This window comes from Hemiscyllium ocellatum, chromosome 6 (assembly GCF_020745735.1).
Source record: "Hemiscyllium ocellatum isolate sHemOce1 chromosome 6, sHemOce1.pat.X.cur, whole genome shotgun sequence".
Taxonomy (NCBI): domain Eukaryota; kingdom Metazoa; phylum Chordata; class Chondrichthyes; order Orectolobiformes; family Hemiscylliidae; genus Hemiscyllium; species Hemiscyllium ocellatum.
In genome coordinates, this window is record NC_083406.1 from 99,595,746 (window position 1) to 99,613,525 (window position 17,780).

The window sequence follows — 17,780 nt, forward strand, 5'->3', positions numbered from 1 at the left end:
AAACGTCCGTTATAGTAATTAGAGTTTGAAGAATCCTCCCAAGTGGAAAAAAAAATCACTAGTAAAATTTTTAAATCCACAGTCCTTAGTGACCACTCCATCCCCTCCAAATCGAGTGGAAAAGAATCAGTTCTCCAAAACTCTCCTTCAGTAAAGTTCAACCTGAAAACAAAACCCAGTCTGTCCTTGCACACCACCCAACAGAGAAATCTGAATTCTTGGATAAGGGCAGTTAAATACTAAACAAAACTAATGAGACTTCCATCTTTCTGGAGATGCTTCAGATGGAGGATACCAGCGCATCTGAGTGTGCACTGCAGCAGCCACAGCTGCAGGCTAGGTGAATGCAGCATTCTCTGTGGCTTCTGCTCCTGCTCTGCTGTTAAATGTAACAAAGCCAACTGGCTGTTGTGATGTTAGTGTGATCAGTGAACCTTCATAGCGCTTAAATGATCGAAAGGCAAGGTAAAGCTCATATGGTTTAATGTCCATAGGACAGCCACTGACAAAAAACATTCTGATCTCCTCTTCACTGTTGTTAGCTTCTTCACTTTTCATGCTCATGACTGGGGAGCTAATTGAATCCATTGGATCAAGTTGTGGAGGGGTGGTCCATGGTTCGAATTTCAAACAAATCAGGGGCTCAAGGCACTCAATCAATTTGTTTAAAGGTTATAAGTTTGATAATTTTAACAAGGGCATAATGTTGTACAGTTTCCATGGAAAAACAAAATCTCCCCCATTACACAGCCCACAAAACACATTGAGTTGAGATCCTGATTCAAATAAGGCAATACAGCTACTTAGAAGGATTTTCTGAACCAGTATTTTAACAAAACAAAACTTTTAAACATCAAACACATTCAGCGTGACTCAATTTACATTGAAACTCTCCTCCATCAACCCAAGTATTAGTACAACATAGTTCAGCGTTTCTCATTTTTGTTTTTCATCCTCTCACTGAACTTACACCTACAAAAAGAGAAAGCCCTGGCAGCGGACCACATGGAGCTGTAGTCCAAGCCACTCTCTTCCCCCACAACAAAGACACACAGAGCCTCAAGTTTCACTACTAGGGGACTTTAACCCCTTTCTTACTTTACTCCTCATGGGGACTCAAACCCCACTTAAACACAGAACCCGAATCCCACTTAAACGCAGAAAACTCGAATCCCAATTAACACAGAAAACTAGAATCCTAATTAACACAGAGCTTGAACCTCATCTCATTCACAGAGAATTCAAAGCTCACTTAAATACAGAAAGCTTGAACCTGAAACAGAGGGCTCGAAGCTCAGCAAAGTGCGGAGGACTTGGACTTTAAAACAACCCACCCAGTAAACTCGAATCCCAGTATCGCGCAGAGGACTGTAACCTCAATCACCACCCCCCCTCAGGGGACTCAAAGCCCAATACTGCACAGAGGACTCAAACCTCAATGACACACCCCCACTCTCTAGTAACACACAGAGGACTTGAACCTCAATCGCACCCCCGTCCCCACAAGGCAGCGCAGAGGACTCGAGCCTCTGCCTGCCAGCATGCTTGCAAGACTGTGTCTCTTGACTGAACTAATGACCATTCAAGTAATCTGTACAATGGGGGGTATTGAGCGAGGGAACCATCTCCAGCACACAGAAATATTGAGAGGGACCAAGGTTCAAAGCATTACCTTGTAGGCCCGTCCATCTCAAGACATCAATGTTCTGGGTGGCCATTGACACCGTCCGATCGTAACTATCCATTTGGATCCTGCCGACTTGCCCAATATTGTTGTCCCATTTTCCCCCCATCAGTCGAAATAAAGCACTCAGAGACACAGTATATTTTTACCTCCTTTATCTTTATTCCGGGTCCTGGAAGGAGAGAGAACAACCGCCCATGAGTTCATGGCCTTCTCTGGAACAACAGTTTCTCAATGAACTATATAGTCATTTTACAGGGAGGAGCATTCAGATAAGGCAACATACATATTAATTGGGTGACCGTTATAATCAACGATTATCAATAACAGAGACCATGCCCTTTACTGTTATACAATGAATGGTCTTAACCTTATTAATAGGATTCATACAATGGATACTTTTCCCCTTGTTGGCTGACCTTGCGTACTGAATGCTTCCAATATTGTTAAATGGCTCTACATAATGACTGCTTTTCCACCTTGTTAACCCATTACCCTTGCTTCCAGCACCCCATTGTTAACAGTAAGTTATTCTCTGATCTAAGTCATGCTCAACTGAATCTCTTGTTTCACAAAACTCAGAACTTAACTCTTTCCCTGCCTGCTTATACCCTATACACATTCTCAGCAAGACAGCGGAGTTTCACTCAGAACTTCAGCAAATCCAGTCCTTTGCCTGCTATATTGGAAACCAAAAGGGGCACATTTCTCTTTTGCAGAGAAATTAATTGGTAATGGGAGCTTAATTTGGGTGAACTGGCCTTTTAATAGCCATGCATATGATGCAAAGACATGTAAAAGGGCTTCCTAACGCTTGCTGTTAAAGGTCTGAGAATTTAATGAGAAACTTTCATCCCAGGAACTTGGTCTTTGGCTCCTTGTAAGATTAAGCTCCCATCCCAGATGCAACTCAATATTTCACGCCAGAATGATACTTTATTAATGTTTTTGTTTTTAATTCTTGTGTCTGATCATTGTGTCTTGGTGCAAACAGAGTGCTGGGGATACTCAGCAGGTCTTGTGACATCTGCAGAGAGAGAAAGATGTCACCATTTCCAACTGATGAGCCTTCATCAGCATTATACTTCAGTGCCTTGTTTATGTGGATTACTACATCTTTTAGTGAAACCTTAGAGCATGGATTCCATGGCAGTTTGAGAAACAGAGGCAATTTCTGTCTGATGTGCCCGCCAATGTTAATCACTGGGCAAAGTTGAGGACTGCAGATGCTGGAAATCAGAGTTGAGATTAGAGTGGTGCTAGAAAAGCACAGCAGGTCTGGCAGCATCTGAGGTGCAGGAAAATTGGCGTTTTGGGCAAAAGCCCTTCATCAAGAATTAAGGCAGGGAGCCTCCAAGGTGGAGAAATAAACGGGAGGGGGGTAGGGCTGGGGAGAAGGTAACAAAGAGTACAATAGGTGGATGGGGGTACAGATCAAGGTGATAGGTCAGAGAGGAGGGTAGGGGAAGATAGCAAAGATGCCCTAGGGTTGAAGTGTTCCGAGGTGGAAGATGAGGTGTTCTTCCTCCAGGCATCGGCTGGTGAGGGAGTGGTGCTCTGCATGAAGGCATCCAGTCTCCCCAATGTAGAGGAGACCACATCAGATGTAACGGAAACAATAAATGACATTAGTGGATGTGCAGGCGAAACTTTAATGGATGTGGAAGGCTCCTTTGGGGCCTTGGATGGAGGTGAGTGGGGAGGTGTGGGTGCAGGTTTTGCAATTCCTGCAGTGGCAGGGGAAGGTGCCAGGAAGGGAGGGTGGGTTGTTGGGGGGCGTGCACCTGACCAGGTCAATAATATTGTACAGAGCATAAATACATTTGGGCATCTGATGTTGTGATAGTTGTTATCTAAATGCAAATCTTTTTTATTGTACTCTCCATGGATACTGTCTGCTGACTTATTGAGCATTTTCAGCACTTTCTGTTCAAACTCAAGGTTTAAGTGACCTCCGCACCTGGGAAAATAGTTACTTATTTGGAAGATGTTGTTTCTTGAGCTGCCTTCAAAAGCATAACTTCCTGCTGCAGCAGGTATTCCAATCAGAAATAAATTGGAAATACTCTCAATTTGTTTAACAAAAAGTAGCCTAATTATCCTCTTAGCACTCATTATTATTGAGCTCACGGATGATCAAACATGTATTACAACAGTAAGAAAACCTTATTCAAATATTATGAGACAAAAGTAATATCAATAGATTGAAAACACTGTTGTCAAATACAAAATGGATGATAAAAAAGGCGAGAGTGATTTCCAATCAAAACCTTCTTCCAAGTAGCAAGGTAAATAAAGCGTATGTTAGTGGCTCAGTGGTTAGCACTGCTGTCTCACAGTACTAGGGTCCCAGGTTTGATTCTAGCTTCAGTCAACTGTCTGTGTAGAGTTTACACGTTCTCCCCTTGCCTGTGTGGGTTTCCTCCCACAATCCAAAGATGTGCAGGTCAGGTGAATTGGCCATGCTAAATTGCCCATAGTGTTAAGTGCATTAATCAGAGGGAAATAGGTCTGGGTGGGTTACTCTTCAAAGGGTTGGTGTGGACTTGTTGGACCAAAGGGCCTGTTTCTGCACTGTGGGGAACTTAATCTATGCAATCATAATAATTGAAAATCTTTAACAAGAGCTACTAAATCAATTTAGTTTATATGAGTCGTTAAGACATTGAAATAGCGTGTGGCAACAGGAACAAAGTCAAAAGTATGGTGCTGGAAAAGCACAGCCGGTCAGGCAGCATCCAAGGAGCAGGAGAATTGATGTTTCAAGCATAAGCTCTTCGTCACTATCCCTGATGAAGAACTTATACTCAATAAGTATACTCTCCTCCTCCTCAGATGCTGCCTGACCTACCTAACCAGCACCATATGTTTTGACTCTGATCTCCAGCATCTGCAGTCCTCACTTTTGTCCTGTGGCAAGAGAAAAACTAACAGCTAATTAGCATGTCAACCTTAATACAGCAGGAGCACTCTTCCTCTGGGTCAGAATGCCATAGGCTGTCATCCCATTCCAGAGTTTTGAGTACATTGTCGAGTTTAAGATTTCAGTGCAGGACTGAGGGACTGTTGCACTGTGGAAGGCTTTGCCTCTTGGATGAGATGTTGAACCAACTGCCCTCTTAGTTAGGTGATTATTTTTGCCTTGCATAGAATTAATGGGCTGAAGCAGCTTTTTATATGCTATGGACCTGTATGATTCTATGACTCTATTAAAAACAATCTGGTCAGCAATTCCATTGCTATCTTTTGCTGTTTTCCTACGCATACGTTTCCTGCACTACATAAGTAATCAGAAGTCCAAAACTACTCAATTGACTGTCAAGCTCTTTGGAATGTCCTGAGGATGCAAAAGGCAATCTATCAATCTAAAGCTTTCCTTTAATCACATATATGATGTTGAATTGAGTAATGCCAATCAAGGTAAGTGAGTTTTTAGGGAATTATTATAGGGAGTTGTTATACAAAGGTATGGAGAGGAATGTTTGTGGTGCAGTGATAGTCTAACTATCCCTGGCCCAGAAATCCTCCCTGGCCTGGGCGCCTATTGTAACATGCCTGAACAGGTTAATTTTAGAGTCTTGTGGTAAAATGGTAATGTCCTTACCTCTGAGCTAGGAGTTCCAGATTCAAGTCCCACTACCACTAATGTGTCATTATTGTGTGTGAGTGGGTTTATTAAAAATATCTAAAATTAGAGATGCAAATATTTAAGTTTCCTTAATTAAAGCTGTTGTCAAATTAAGGTTGATATAACTGTTAAAGATCGGATTTGGAGTAATTTACAACTCAGCCTGACATGGGTAGGTGTGAAGTACTGCATTTAAACAATCTAATTATGCATTAGAAATATCTAACTAATGTGTTACTGTGATGTTAAGAGAGGGGCTTTGGCTCCACTTATATATTCATGCAGTGGAAATTGGAAAAGATAATCCTAGAATTTCATTAATATGCTGAAATGTGACAATTGATCTGGAGAAGGCTGTGACAAAAACCTGCAGGAAGTGTTCTAAGTATTGTTGTTTTGGACAAAGCGTGAGTGGTTTTGAACAGATAAATGTCAGGAGTTAGTGATAAGGAATCTGCCTTCCTGAGGGTGTCAGGATTCAAAAACAATCCAATATATCTCCTATTATCTCGTGTATCAGTATCATGCAGCAGAGAGACTTCCACCTGACAGTAACTATACAATGTGGTGTGGCTGCATGTGCTCTGCAGTCCTCTCCAGTGACTGAATATGAAGAAGCAGATTAACAGCATGGTTTGAACTAAATGCTTTTTATATTGGCATTCACTTCAGGATGCCAGCAGTCAGGCAGGACTGTGTGACCTTTCAATTTCACTCTCCCTTTTTGCTGCATTTGACAGGAGGCTAATGGATAAATTAGACACTTGTTTTTCTATACCTCCAAGCTCAGGTCTCAGGAACTGCATATTATTGGGTCACAGATGTTGTCAAATGTATGGGGTTTGCTCATCCAAATGATAGTGCAGGTGTCCACAGTTGTTTGCAATCGATCGGTATGAAACTCCCTCAAAGGAAAAGCAGACTTACATTAATATAACATCTTTTATGACTACAGAGTATTTTGAAGTGACTTACAGTGAAAGATGTATGTTTTGAAGAATGGTCACTGTGTAGTTCCCCATTAAAGCACAAATGGAACCTTCTATATACAGGGCACCTATTCTTACTCTCTCTGCTGGGGTAGGCAGAGGGTATCTGAACTGGAACATTCAGTCACAGATGTTGCTGCCCAAAGACACTTCCAACTCAGGGGTCCACCAACTTTCCTGTATCTGTCCTATGTGTGCAGATGTTTAACCTTGGACTTCTGGGAACACAGTTCAATCCTCAGAGTCTGATGAAGAGTCACGAAGACTCGAAACACGAGGTGGCTCTCTCTCCATTGATGGGTAAAAACAATGACTGCAGATGCTGGAAACCAGATTTTGGATCAGTGGTGCTGGAAAAGCACAGCAGTTCAGGCAGCATCCTGACGGGCGAAACGTCAATTTTCCTGCTCCTCGGATGCTGCCTGAACTGCTGTGCTTTTCCAGCACCTCTAATCCAGAATCTCTCTCCAGTGATGCTCCCTGACCCGCTGTGATCTCCAGAAATTTTTGTTTTTAGTTCTAAGCCCAGTAGCTTAATTCATTGTCACCATAACATTGTCAAATAGACTGTGGTGGAAGCCTGTATATGATCTTGCTGAATGTGGAATATTTGTGAGGCTCTCATAATCCACATGATCTCGACAGGTTGGTGATCAAATTTCAGTGATGTGTCAAACCATAATGATTGGGACTCCCTTGCTGCTATTGTCTTCTTCTGCCTTTGCAGTGAGTGAAACACACACTCTTAGGACCTCTTGGACTACACACCTGGTAGACCACACCCTGTGACCTTTCCACCATGGGTGGGTCTGCCAGGAGCCAGGGACCATATCAAGATGGTAATTCGAGAGCAGCAATGTGATAACGATGAAATAAGCTTTTTAATTGTGGTGTGGATTGAGGGGTAAATATCCAGAAGGGCATCATTGTGTAATATAAATATGGTGTTGGGGGGATTTCTGATACAAGAAGCTGAAGATTAAGGAGTTTAAAAAAGCAGGAATAGAGTGTCATTGCAACGTACTAATACCAAGCAGGCTTCTCATGATGCTGTTGCAGTCACCGATCTTGTATATGGAGCTGGTAAACAAACAACCAATAAATGACACTAAGTGTGCACATTTACAACTCTGTTAATTCCAGTGTCAGAATCCATCAGTTTAAGGGAGCCAAAGTTGCATCTTCATGAAAGTAAAGATGAATATAGATGATTGAGGGAGATTATTTGCCTCCATATTGTGTACACTTCATTGATGATTTTCCTTTTGCTGCATTATGGGTGGATTTCTGGAAAGATAGGACATTATTCCATCCACATCACCAACTCTGTAGGAGCACTTATGAAAAGAAAGCATTCACCAGAGCCATTAATAGTCTCACTATGAAGTTGCCTCAGACGATAGAAGAAGGATTTTGTGATGCTTTGTCTCAGTTTAGGGTGCCTAGCAGTACCGACCACAGTACAAACTGGATCAAACATCTATAGTCTTTTGCTGTGCTGGAGTGGTGCTAATGGTGTTCGTTGGATGGGTGGAGAAGTTTCTAATGATACAGTAAGAGGTTAGTTGATGGGTTAGGAGAAAGAACTCATGATCTACAACCAGTGCCAGATGGGTATTTCATGAAAATGACCCTGAAGGAAAAATTGAAGCTGCCCTTGCCTCTGGTTCTTTCTTGAGTGTGTTTAGCATGATCAACCAGTGTTAAACCTGTAAAACGGATTTAACATGTGGCTCCCAGGTTCAGTATAATATTAAACTAAAAAACCCAATACCTCAGAATGGATTTGCTACATATTCTCTGTTCAGCCTCAGATAAACTCAAAAGTGGGAGAGTTGGAGTTGAGATTTTCAATGTTTTATACTGATCCTGATCCACCTAGCTTTGACAGTTTTCAAAGAGAGGTGGAGCAGTATGAAAAAAGCTTAGCGTTTGAATATTTGAAAGCACAGCCCCTAACGATGGTGCCAAAATTTGAAGAAATGAGAGGTCTCAGAGGCATCATGCCTGGAAAGAGTTAACAGAGAATGCCAGAGCCTTGGAGGGATTTGAATACAAGGTCAAGAACTTTAAAATCAAGGCATTGTGCAAAGGTGTGCTGTGAGCATAAGGGTAATAAGTAAATGTGACTTGGTAAGAGTTAGTATTTAGGCAACGAATTGTTGAATGAAGTGAATCAACTCCGGGTGACATGTTGGAGGCCAGCCGGGGGAGCTTTGGAAAAGTCAAAGCAACAAATTCTTTCATGAGGTCCACCTGTATTTCCGGAATCCAATGGTGTCAGGATGAAAGCAGCATAATACATCCAAACACTCAATCTGCAATTTTCTAATTATAAGTTGGCAGTATTTGGGTGGAGATATTATAAACTCCACCTAACTTCGCCTGGGGGAATCTAAGGAAATTCAGGGTTGTAGTCAGATGAGTCAATAACAGACATTATTGAAAATTGCTTTAATTAGGGGAAGGTAAAGGACAACTTATTAGAACATTACAGCCTCCTCTTCCGTGTGATCTAACAGCACAATGATGTTGCTCCTTTTACACATGTTTTGGAGATATTCTTAGAGTAAAGGTATAGTTAACCCTTCATTGCATAAGCATGTACTAGCCTGTTCGTTAGATTCTAATCAGCAGCTAAAAGAAACTATACTGGAAATGAGCTTAATCAATGTCCTTGTAACTCAGTCATTTCTTTACCAAGGAAAACCATTGTGGGCAGTTGTTTTGCAGGAAATGAGTCCTGACATCATTTCCATGTCACCCCTTTGAAGTGGTCTGCTTTGTAGTTATTTTATTTCAGATTAATGTGATCTCAAGGAACTACACTAGGTGCGCAAATGCTTGTTAAAGAGATTCATAGCACGGCGTCCAAACAAGCCACAAAATGAGTCTTATAAGCTGTACCCTTCAATTTACTTCTAAAACTAATGTAATAACTGCTTTGAAGAAATGACTGCAGTGACTCTACTCTGTAATTACGTTCCGAATATTAAGAGACCAACAATTATAAGGCTCAGAGTGAGGATTGCCCTTCATTGATCTAAAAGAACCTTAATATGAGATAAATGGTGCAGAATAAAGATCTCTGTGATTCATCCATTTAACAAATACAGGACAGATCCCTGAGGCTGTTTGCTCTGCCTATGGAAATGTAATATAAAGAAATATTCTGTCATTAAAGAACAAACAAAAAATTTACATGTCAACAACTTTGTTGCTGATTGTACATTAATTGGGTGTTTAATTTTATTAAGATGGTGATTATTAACTGGGGATTCATGTATTCCTGTATTTAGGACAAACAGAGCACAGAATACATAATAAATGGTGGGACCCTGGGAAGCACAGAGGATCAAAAGTACCTTGGTGTGCATGAACACAGTTGTGTGAAGGGAGCGGGACAGGTGGATAAAGTGGTTAAGAAGGTATATGGCATTCTTGCCTTTTAGGCATCAAGTTTAAGAGCAGTGAGGTGATGAAGGAACTGCATAAAATATTGGGTAGACTGCAAATACATCATTGTGTATAGTTCTAGAATCCACACTATGGAAGGGGTGCGTTAGCACCTGGAGAGGGTGCAGAGGAGACTTACCAGGATTTTGCCTGGGCTGGAGGATTTCAGTCATGAAGGGAGATTTGATAGACTGGGTTTGTTTTCCTTACAGCAGAAGAGATTAAGAGGGGAAATGATTGAGATGTATAAAATTATGAGGGGCATAAACATAGTAGACAGGAAGAAAACTTTCTCCTCGATTGAGGGATCAATGAAAAAAAGGGTGCATAGTTAAGGTAAATGGCAGAAAGTTAGGAGGAGATTTGAGGACAACATTTTCACTCAGCAGGTGGTGGGAATCTGGAAGTCACTGCCTGTGAGGAGGCAGAAACACTCATAGCATTGAAGAAATATTTAGATGTGCATTTGTGATGTTAAGGTGTACAAGGCTATGAGCCAAGTGCTGGAAAATGGATTAGACTAGCTAGGCATTTGTTTGTTTTTGATTCGCGTGGAGATAAGGGGCTGAAGGGCCTACTTCTGTATTGTTGATCTCTATGATTCTATGATTCAATGACTTAAGAACCAATTGCGTTTGTTGGAGTTAGAGGTGTTTGCTTATATTCTGTGACTCTGTTAGTTAAAATTCTAACCCTATAAAAATTAGTCTCCAATTCCATCCTGCACTACCTAGCTATACGCAATAGAACAGCAGAAACTCCTTTGCTGTTTTTGTTTATCGTGTTGAAGCTGTTGATTGCTGCATGAAAGTCAGTCAATTTGTTGCAGTTGGGCCCAAGGATGAAATTGCAATTGGAGTCAGGCCTATCTCTGAAGTATTAGTTCAATGCGTAAATCACTTTGAGTTTAAACTTGGGATGATGTCGTTTTTGGGCCTGACTATATTTTTGTTCGATGTGGCTGCCTCACTTTTGTGGTTATGCCATTATTTGGTGTCCTTGGAGAGAGAGCATGCTGTGTCATCTGCTGAATTCAAGGTTTTGTATAACTGGTTGGTGCTGCAGGCAATGAAGTATGTTATAGAGTAATAGAATCATAGAGATGTACAGCATGGAAACAGACCCATCAGTCCAACCCGTCCATGCCGACCAGATATCCCAACCCAATCTAGTCCCACCTGCCAACACCTGGCCCATATCCCTCCAAACCCTTCCTATTCATATACCCATCCAAATACCTTTTAAATGCTGCAATTGTACCAGTCTCCACCACTTCCTCTGGCAGTTCATTCCATACACAGACCACCCTCTGTGTGAAAAATTTGCCCCGTAGGTCTCTTTTATATCTTTCCTATCTCACCCTAAACCTATGTCCTCTAGTTCTGGACTTCCCAACCTCAGGGAAGAGACTTTGCCTATTTACCGTATCCATTCGCCTCATAATTTTGTAAACCTCTATAAGGTCACCCTTCATCAGTCCAGGGAATGATATTTTGAGTTAACTTGAAATTTCTGCCAATACCTTCTGGATTAGAACAATGGTATATTTGTGTTGTTTTTATTTATTGCATCAGGGTGTCCATTTTGGGCCTGCAGCTCAGCAAATTTATTCCAGCTGGGCCCCAAGAATGAATTCGGAAAGGAATTCAGGATTGTCTTGAGTTTTATAGAGTCATAGAGATATACAGTGCAGAAACAGACCCTTCAGTCCAACTTGTCCATGCCGACCAGATACCCCAAATTAACCTAGTCCCATTTGCCAGCATCTCGCCCATATTCCTCTCAACCCTTCCTATTCACTTACCAATCCAGATACCTTTCAAATGTTGTATTTGTACCAGCCTCCACCACTTCCTCTGACAGCAGATTTCAAATATGCACCACCCTCTGCTTGAAAAAGTTGCCCCTCAGGTCCCTTTTAAATCTTTCTCCTCTCACTTTAAACCAATGCCCTCTAGTTTTGCACTCCCTTACCCTGAGGAAAAGGCCTTAGATGTTCATTCTGTCCACGTCCCTCATGATTTTAAAAACCTCTATAAGGTCACCCCTCATCCTCTGATGCTCCAGGGAAAACAGCCCCAGCCTGTTCAGCCTCTCCCTATAAGTGAAACCCTCCAACCCTGGCAACATTCTCTTAAATCTTTTCTGAACCCTTTCAAGTTTCACAACATCCTTCTGATAGCAGGGAGACCAGTACCCCAATGGTTGCCTAACCAATGTCTTATACAGTCACAGCATAACATCCCAATTCCTATACTCAGTGCACTGACCAATAAAGAAAGCGTACCGAATGCCTTCTTCACTATCCTATCTACCTGTGATTCCACTTTCAAGGAAATATGAACCTGCATTCCAAGGTCTCTTTGTTCAACAACACTCCCCAGGACTTAACCATTAAATGTATAAGTTGAATACATTGATGATATTATACCGGTGATTAGGGTGTGATTGAATTTAGTGCCTAAACACCAAGGCTGCATATGCTTGATTATGGATCAGGAAGCTCTAACAGAGATGGAATCAATGAGAATTACAGCGAAACATTTCTGCTGAGTGTGGGGGCATACGTGATTTCAATGGAAGAAATTGCTGAGGATAGTGTCTTGGTCCAACTATCTTTAGCTGTTTCACAATAAACGTTTTACCATCATAAGATCAGAAGTGAAGGTGTTTGCTGATGATTGTACAATGTTCAGCACCATTCATGACTCCTCAGGTCCAGAAGCAATTCATGCCCAATTGCAGCAAGACCTAGAAAGGTTTGAGGTGATAAGTAGAAATAGCATTCTTGCCACACTAGTGCCAGGCAAAGACAACCTCCAACAAGATAGAATCTAACCATCACCATTCAATTGGTATTTTAACCATTGACATTCAATCGTATTATCATCCTGGCACTATCTTTGATCAGAAACTAAACTGAAACAGCCATAAACATACTGTGGATATAAATGCAGATTAGAAGCAAGGAATTCTGTGGCAAGTAAGCCACCTCCCTGTCTTCCCAAGTATGTCGAAAAACTGCAAGGCACAAAGCAGGAGTGTGAAGCAACCTCCACTGAGCTGGATGGTTGTAGCTCCAACAACACTCCAGAAGCACAACACCATCCTAGATAAGGCAACCTGCTTAACAGGTGCCCTCTTCCACCATCTTCAACGTTCACTTCTGTTACCACAGATGAACCGTGGCAGTAGTGTGTACCAAATACAGGATGCACTTTAGCAACTTCCCAAGGCTCCTTAGACATCACCTTATAAACGAGTGATCTTTACCATCTAGAATAATAAGATGGGACTACCACTACCTGCAAGTTCCTCTCCAAGCCACACACCATCCTGACTTGGAACTATATCATTGTTCAGGGTCAAAATCATGAAAGTCCCTTTTTAACAGGACTGCACATGTCCCCACACCCAAGGACAGCAATGCTTGAAGAAAGCAGCCCAGCACCATCTTCTCCAGGACAGTTGGGGATGGGCAATAAATAATGTCCTATCTAATTGGGCCCAAATCCCAATAATGAATGAAAGAAAAAGCAATTCTGTCCTAAAAGTTTCACTATCATCACAAAATCAGCTTGATCTCTGAGGATATAAAGGACTGTTCCCGGGAGGAGTTAACTGGTGTCCTAACCAACTCCCTGAGTTGTTCTTAGTGTTAACAGCATGTAGCTAAATTAGAAATATGTACTTACTTGTTGGTCAAACTCATCATGTGTATTAGATATAGTGTAAGTAGCCATCAAGTAATCAATACATATAGAAGGATCAAAATTGAGTCTACTTCTGCCTAAAATACTGGGTGGGCATGCATCCCCACTGGTATCAGTCACCAAAGACTAATATCAGCAAGAAGGCAAGGTTGCTGTGTATCTGGCTTATGCCCGAAACGTCGAATTTCCTGTTCCTTGGATGCTGCCTGACCTGCTGCGCTTTTCCAGCAACACATTTTCAGCTGCTGTGTATCTACCCAAGTTATGTTTCCAGCTGTAACTAACATTTACAATGTGGCACACAGTGGTGTCAATTTGACCAGACAATATTAAGCTCGAAAAATTCAGCTCTGCAAAAGCCACAGATGCACAAGGAGAAGAAACAGGGAAAATATTTCACTCAGAAATTGTGAGTGAATCTTCAAACATTTAGCAGCTTAATAACACAGCTTAGCCTGTCAGTTTTTAAGCAAGCAGCAGCCAGCAGTAAAAAGGCTGTAAAAACACAAATTAGTTTGAATCAGTGAGAAAATACTGAAAAGGTTTGTGAAAATCAAGCAGTGTCTCACCAAACCCATAGTGTGGAGAAAAATCAAAATTGTAATCCCAGGTTACAGCAATGGATATCAGGCAGTCAATGTGGTGTGGAAAGACAAAAAAAAATTGCAATTAAAAGGAACATTTCAGGCTGAGAAGCTAAAAAGAATGTTGAAATTTCGACATTGAGTAAACATACGTTGTTATCATTGCTTAAGAGATTGGGAGAAGCTGTGAGAAAGTAAATGTGTTTTCACAAATATTTAAGGAAATAGAGAAGACAGCAATAGAAAATTGACTAATGAGTGTGGAAGTATTGATGATAGAAGAAGTGTTTATTCAAACAGTTTTGAAGAGAAACAAAATGTTTTAAAGGGAAGAGTGATTTTTTATTGTACAATTGAAAAGAAGTGTTATCACCAGATCATGTGGTGACAACAATTGCACACAGTACTTCAGATGTGGCCTAACTAATGTTTCATATCCAGTCAACCTCCGTACTCTTGGGAGAATGCATCCCAAGAACTACAGTCGAAGCCTGAAACCATGGATATGTGTGAACCCAGCGGGTGACTGAAACCCTGGAAACTGACCCCATGGATACAGTGGTTGCCCTGTAGTTTCATCATAACTTCTTGGCTCATGTATTTAATGTCTGATTAATAAAGAAAGTATCATCAGATATTGGTTTCACTGTTAGATGAAACAAAATTGCCTCCAGTGAAACAATGATTTCATCTTTGCCTCATGTGATTTGCTGCAAGACCGAATTTGTGTGAGGGAATTTACAGTCATCAGGCAGATGCCTTCTCCCAAGTGACTGTTGACAACATTACGCCAACAGATAAAGAATTTGCTGCTGAACTCAATTGATATACTCAAGAAACAAGAACATTATGGACAGCAGCACAAACAAAGCTTAATCTCATCAGAGAAGAACAGAAAAAGATTCTGAATATTTTGCATACTTCTACACTGCACAGAAGGCTGGCCAGAAAATAAACCTAGTGGCTTAATTATGAAAACTAATTTTGAGCGTTAACAGCATTTCACAATGGTTGACAACTTATTGGTTTTTGATGACAGACTCATCCTCTGTCCTTCATGATGAATCAATACCCTCTACAGCAGGCATTGAAGACAGCAGGGCATCATCAAATGTAAAGCTAGAGCTCGAGCTTCAATATGGTGGCCAAGAGTTACTAAAGCAGTTCTGATACTTTCTATCTGTTGTCAGATATGGGCCATACATAACCACAATAGAAGGGAACCATTGATTATAAATGGCTTTCCCATCAGACCATGGGATTGCATAGGGACTGACGTGTTTCTGTTAAAAAGCCATTCTTACCTAATAATGGTCGACTACTTCTCCCAATCGATTGAAGTAAAGAAATTATATTGCACCACTGTGGGTACAGTTGTGAAATATTTGCCATCCATTCAATAATAGTTTACAATTTGTTAATGATTATGGACTTTGTGACCTGTTCAGGCTTCCAACACATGGAGCAGCCTGGTGGTTAGCACTATTGCCTCACAATTCCAGGGATCTGGTTTCGATTCCACCCTCGGGTGACTGTCTGTGTGGAGTTGCTCATTCTTCCCATGTCTGCGTGGGTTTCCTTCAGGTGCTGTGGTTTCCTCCCACAGTCCAAAGCTGTGGAGATTAGGTGGAGTGGCTGTGGGAAATGTAGGGATAGGGGTGTGGGTCTGAGTGTGACGCTGTTTGGAGGATCAGTGTGGACTCAGTGGGCTGAATGGCCTGCTTCCACACTGTAGGGATTTCATGACATGGCCAGCTCTTCAAGAAACAGATATCTTCAGTCAAATGATGTAACTGAACATGGCATTGCAACAGTCAAGAGCCATTTAAAGAAGAATACAGACTTCTTCATAACTCTCCTGAATTACCATCCCATGGCACTCTAATATGGTTTTTCACCATCAGAGTTATTGATAGGGAGAAAACAATAAAGAACTCATCCCAATCCAATACATACTCAATTTGTAAAATCATCGAGCAGCCAGACTGAGTGAATTCATAAAGTCAGAATCTCAAGGGAGACAAATTATTTCTAAAATTGCTTAAAAATCAATAAGCAACCAGGAAAAAAAAAGCTTGGGGACAGACATTGTAAAAGGGATTAGTGCCTGAAAAAGTTAACTGCCAATACAAGGTAACTCTACATATTCGGAAACAAAGGATAATTTCTGGGTGAAGCTAAACATGCACTAATTAATTCCTGAGATACTCTTAGTGTTAACAGCTTGTAACTAAAGTAGTAATGCATGCTTACTTTTACATTGAGCCTGATTGTTTCATGTGTTGGCTGTAATACTAACAGCTAGTAAGTAATATGTGACAAACATGTGCTGCTTAATCAAGATCAAGCATACTTCTGCCTAAAATATTGTGCGTATCCCTCTTCACTGGTTATCATGAGCAAGAAGCATTAGTGGCAGTGTAATTACCCAAATCATAGAATCCCAACAGTGTGGAAGCAGACCATTCGACCCATCAAGTCCACACTGATTCTCTGAGGAGTAGCCCAGCCAGACCCACCCCATCCCTGTAACCCTGCATTTATCATGGCCAAGCCACTTAACCTGTACATCCCTGGACACCTTGGGCAATTTAGCATGGCCACGCCACCTAACCTGCATGTCTTTGGATTGTGAGAGGAAACCAGAACACCCAGAGAAAGCCCACATAAACACTAGGAGAATGTGCAAACTCCACACAGACTGGAATCGAATCTAGGTGCCTGGTGCTGTGAGGCAGCAGTGCTAACCATTGAGGCATCCTTGCTGTAGAAATCAACTTTACAAGATATCATAGAATCATGGGCCTGGATTTTCCCATCTAAACAGGAAACTGGAGACGAGCCAAAACTTGTGTTATGTTCTCTCTTTGTGTTCAAGCTGCTGGCAGACAAGATTTTCACAGGATTTTCACATGATTGCCTCCTTGGTGACCCTAGTGATGGGTCTGTGTCCAATGAGTGATTGGGGGAAGGAGAACAGAGATGAGACATCAGTGACTCTGATCATGCTCTGATCCGGATCGACAGCCAATGTTCTGTCTGTTGTCAGTGCATGGCCTCAAATCCAACGCTGCCTCTATTCCATCTTGATTCAGAATTAGAGCATTCTAGCTGTAAGAGTTATTACAGAACAGAAAGGGACCATTTTAGCCAAACAAGTTGATGTCAGGTCTTTGTAAATCTTAAAAGTACCTCATTCAGATCTGCCAAAGACTAGACAGAAGGCTGAACTATGGGTGAGTCCCCCAATCTGAAAACTAGTGCATCCTTCGCCCCATGCCTCTATCTCGCAATCACAGTAAACATTCAAAGGTTCAGAGGCGCAGGAGATCTCTTACCACTGCGTAAGTGCAGAAAAGGTTGGTGTTGGAAACCTTGTTTGAGGGATGTTGGCATTCAGACAGGAATATGAAATACTAGCTTAGTGAGTTGTGAGCTACTGAGTTTTCAGACAATCAAAACAGAGCTCTTTGCCAACAAGAACAAAATAATTTCAGATTTCCTGTGGGCCAACTGTAATAAAGTTAACTTGGGAAAATATCATTGAAAGATTCCGAAGGAACTTATTTTTTTCTATCCCTTAATCATTCTTTGCTTCAGCATTTTCATTTAGTGACATCTGAGCTCAGAAGAATCTAATTTTTAAGATTTGTTATGGATTATTCCATGTTTTGCTTTCTGTGTTACCAGTGTGAATGTAACAGTTTTCTATTGCTTTGAAAGAGC